The sequence below is a fragment of the Myxine glutinosa genome, chromosome 7 (genome assembly GCF_964187855.1).
Source record: "Myxine glutinosa chromosome 7, kmMyxGlut1.1, whole genome shotgun sequence".
NCBI lineage: Eukaryota > Metazoa > Chordata > Myxini > Myxiniformes > Myxinidae > Myxine > Myxine glutinosa.
Genome location: NC_136267.1, coordinates 76744376 through 76749458, shown reverse-complemented (window position 1 = coordinate 76749458; position 5083 = coordinate 76744376).

The window sequence follows — 5083 nt, the reverse complement described above, 5'->3', positions numbered from 1 at the left end:
TGAGTTGGGCGGCACGAGGCACGAACCGGTGGTAAAAATTTACCATCCCCAAAAATTCCTGTAGGGCCTTGATGGAGCGAGGGTGTGGGAAACTTGTGACTGCCTCCACCTTGGTAGGCAGCGGGCCAGCCCCGCGCTTCGTGATGCGGTGCCCAAGGAAGTCGACGGCCGTTACACCAAACTGGCATTTCGCCGGGTTGATGATGAGGCCGTGCTGGCCGAGGCGCTCAAAAAGCGTGTGCAGGTGGACGAGGTGCTCCGCCCGGGAAGTGCTGGCGATGGGAATGTCATCCAGGTAGACGAACAGAAAGGTGAGATCGCGCAGCACACTGTCCATCAGCCGCTGGAAGGCCTGGGCCACGTTCTTAAGGCTGACCGTCATTCGGAGGAACTCGGAGAGGCCAAAAGGTGTAATTACAGCCGTCTTCGGAACGTCGGCCGGCCGGACAGGTACCTGGTGGTAGCCCCGAATCAGGTCGCCCTTGGAGAAGATCACCTGCCCCGCCAAACGGGCGGAAAAGTCCTGTATGTGTGGTATCGGGTACCGGTCGGGGGTGGTGGCGTCGTTGAGGCGGCGGTAATCGCCGCATGGTCGCCATCCGCCACCCGGTTTGGGCACGATGTGCAGGGGCGAGGTCCACGTGCTATTCGAGCGCCGCACAATTCCCAATCGCTCCAGCGCGTCGAATTCCGCCTTCGCTACGGCGAGTTTGGCCGGGTGGAGGCGGCGAGCCCTGGCATAGACCGGTGGACCTGTGGTCGGGATGTGGTGTTCGACGCCATGCTTGACGGCGACGGCCGAAAACGTCGGCTGCGTGAGGGTGGGAAATTCGGCGAGTAGGCGGGTGAAATCGTCCACGGCCGGGAGCGCGCAGGCTAGCTTGGTCGGAGCGGAGCCGCTCAATGAACAAGCGAGCGAGCTGAAGGTCTCCGCGTTGATGAGCCGACGCCGTTTGACGTTGACCAAAAGCCCATGCGCGCAAAGAAAATCTGCACCCAGCAAGGCCATGGGCACGTTCGCCGTGATGACGTCCCACCTGAAGCGCTGGCCCCCGAAGCAGAATGCGACGCTGTGCGAACCGAAGGTGCGGATGGAGGAGCCGTTTGCCGCGACCAAGGCGGGGCCGCATAGCGCTGCCTGTTTGTCCGCCACCGAGGTGGGTATCACGCTCAGCTGAGCGCCGGTGTCACACAAAAACGCCGCCCGGACTCTGTGTCCATGATAAACAGAAGGGTGCCTGAATGGCCGACGCTCATGGCAGGCAGCGAGCGCCGGCCTGGTCGTTTCCCGACCCGCCGAAAGTGCACGGTGGGTGGCACGTGCTGGCCTTCTGCCCGAACCTGGCATGGTAATAGCACATGGTCCGCTCTGGTGGAGGCTCCGGCGGTCGCGTTGGGTTCGGTCGACGGGGCGTCGCGGCGGCCGTCAGTGGCGCGGACTCGGCCGGTGGTGGCGCCGGTCGTGGCGTGGGCGTTGCCTCGGTCGGCCCAGGGTTCCAGGTGGCCGCTCCGACGTGTTGCCTAGCCGAGAAAAATTATCGGCCTCCTTGGCCAGGGCGCGAGGGTCCGTGATGGGCGAATTAGCCAAAGCTAACCGTACCTGCCCGGATAGTCGCTGGAGGAACAGCTCGCGGAAGAGGAAGTCCGGGCTGTGGTCACCGAGAAGAGCCAGCATGTGGTCCATGCTTTCGGATGGACGGGCCTCACCCAGCTCCGGGAGGTGTAGTAGTTGTCGTGCGCGTTCGGTCTCCGTGAGTCCAAACACACCGAGGAGTAGGCCTTTGAGTGCGCCGTATTTGTCGGCGTTCGGCGGGTGCTGGATGAAGCTCAGGACCCGGGCAGCAGAAGAGGCGGTGAGCGCAGAGACCAGAGAAACTTAATTCCTGGCGTCGTCCATTTTGTCCGATTTTATAGTGCGAGCACAGCTCCCACAATTGGTGACCCCTTTCTAGGAACACGGCGATGGAGTCAGCTGTAGCTTTGAAGCTCCCGGGCTTTTGGGAATCTCACGCGGCCGTTTGGTTTGCTCAAGCCGATTCTCAATTCGCCCTACGGAAAATTACGGAGGACACAATGCGCTACCACCGAGCTATTTATCCCAAGCTCACTCAAACAAACTCAAAAGCACTGAATCAGCCGATCGAACGGGCGGCAATATATATCAGAAACTCAACACACAAAAGCCACGCCTCTCAGGTGGGGCGTGGTATGCAAATAGATAAGCCACGCCTCTCAACAGGGCGTGGTATGCAAGGCAAGCGTTCGCCCGGTAAAGGCCAGTCTGAACACGCCCGGGCGAGTCCGGACACGTGACCGCTCGCCGGTTGCGTCATCGGCCGGTGCAAGGTAATTGTGTCATGCTACCGGTAACCGCTACAAAACCATTTTGTAAGAAAACAAGAACGATTGGAATAATTGGATCAGTGTTGTAAAATAATATCACAGGCAAAACAGCTGAGAATACACCAGAGGATGTGTAAGTAAATACTGTATTAGGAACATAGTCTACTTGCCAAGCCTATAGAGCCCTCTTGTGAACCCGGAAATGTTGAGTACCCCAAAGTTTTAAGTTAGAAATGTACAGTATGGGTCCCCAGCACTTAGAAACTTCCGGATGCTAACTTGCATATGTTGGGCAATTAGCAAAATTAGCATTAATAGCATTAACCCTATCAAACATAGGCCTGGGACACTGAAATTTCTGTTTCGCTCTATTGCTCCGTTTGAATGCTTCGTGTGAGCAAACTATTTGAAGGATCTGTATGAAATTTGGACATAATACACTTAGACAGATATGCTTTCCGTGAGTGTTCTCATAAAAATTTCCTGCGATCAAAATTTCATGTGAAAAAGGGATGTAAAAGCCGTGGATTTTTTTTCACCCAACATTTTTTTGCGCGGTTAGTGCCCCTACTCTCATGTTGAGCTACAGTTTCAATGTGTGTTTATTTGAACAGATCGTAACCTGGCACGTTCAACGCACTAAGCCCCATCTCGCGAGCTGCTATAGTTTTTGAGATATTGAGTATTTAGATTAATTTTTAGTTTTTTTTTTTGTATTCAAAATTTGCAGTACCAACAGGTGCACACATAATTTCTGTCTGACAGTTATGAAATTTGGTGATCTTATAGAGTTTTGGACGCCCTTTCCAACAGTGTATTTAGAATTTTGCTGCGACGGAAATGACGTCATTTACGAAAGATTTACGAAATTAACTATTTTTGGGATCACCAAGTGACCATAGGCTCTGCTAGGGTTAATTAGAACAATCGCTTGTATTGACAATATTTCATGTATGTATGTAGGCTGGTGCCTCTACAATAACATTTTTTTCCTTTTTTTTCCAGGTTGGCATGGCAGGGAAGAAATGCCTATTCGCGCCCTGCGACGGCAGGGACAATGACTTCAAAACGTCCGGATCCATAGGCATAGCATCTCTACTTAATAGGAGTGAAGAGCTTGGAGATACAGTGTCATGTATGCAGTGCAAATATTCACCGTTGTATCCCTACACCGGGACCCGGTTGTATCCCGACGCGAGACCTCGGATGGCGCTGCTGTGAATCGGGCCTTGATCGGCAGAGTGAATAAACGCGTACGACAATTGATCGCAGTTTGTCGAGATACTTTACATGGCGACGAGGATAAACTTCTAGACCATGACTTCTTTCGGCCATATCGATGAATTCGACCCTCATGAGGGGGATTTTGCCACGTATTCTGAGCGGTTGTCTTTCTACTTCGAGGCGAACGGCATCGCGACCGAAGGCCGGATGAAGGCCGTCTTCCTGTCCGTTTGCGGAGGTGAGACGTTCACACTTGTTAAAAACCTGATTCGGCCTCGGACAATCCAGGAGCTCACGGATGCAGAGCTCAAGGCCGCTTTGAAGGAACATTGCAATCCATCTCCTTCAGTCATCCTGTGTCGGTTTAATTTTTACATGTGCAGACAGCAGCAAGGTCAGTCGATCGCAGACTTCAATGCACACCTCAAAAAACTGTCACATCTGTGTGAGTTTGGGGACACGATCGATGACATGCTTCGTGATTTGCCGGTGGTTGGCATGTCCGATGACCGCACTCGTAGACGCCTGCTTGCTGAGAGAAGACTGACGTTCCAAAATGCCAGAGACACCGCCATTTCCATGGAAAGTGCTGAACGCAACGCTACAAGCATCGGTGCCACTCGCTCGTCGGGTACCAGCCCTGCTGTGAATCGGTTGGATCATGTTCAGCCAAAACGTTGGAACAAGGCTCCTCGTCAGAAGCCAGTGCAGTCTCAAACCCACAACAACTGTTTTCGGTGCAACGGAAAGCACCCTCCGGAGACGTGTCGGTTCAAAGATGCCACCTGCCATTTCTGTTCGAAAACTGGCCATATTGCTCCAGCTTGCATCACTCGCAAATCGGGAAAAGGAAAAGCTGCTGACAAGCTTCATCAGTTTATCGGTTCGGAGGAACCCGAGCTTGACCAGGTGAGCTCTGTTTCCGACAACTCAGAATCGTATGACCTGCTTCATATTGATTCTCACCATAGGCGGGACCCTCTTCTTGCCAATGTTGTCGTCAACAATCGACCATTGCAAATGGAGGTCGACACTGGTGCGGCCGTCTCGCTCATCAGCCATGCTGTTTTCACAAACCTGTGGAGTGATGCTGACCGACCCCATCTGAAACCTACTACCTATGGACTCTCCACCTATACAGGTGAGAAGATTGTTCCCTGCGGTACATGTGACGTCACGGTGGGCTACGATAACCGTGAGTTTCACCTACCCCTGATCGTCATTCCTGGAAAGGGCCCTTCCTTACTCGGCAGGAACTGGTTGAGCATAATTCGACTGAAGTGGGAAAGCATTCATCAACTCCGGGCAGCCAACGTTTCTCCTACTGCAGCATACACACTCAAAAATGTGCTGGATACGTACCCGGATGTCTTCAAGGATGAGCTTGGAACCTTGAAAGGACATACGGCTAAACTCAGGGTTGACCGGGATGCCAATCCTATATTTTGCAGGGCTCGCCCAGTCCCTTTCGCCCTGCGTGAACGGATTGACAAGGAACTGGATCATCTTGAAAATC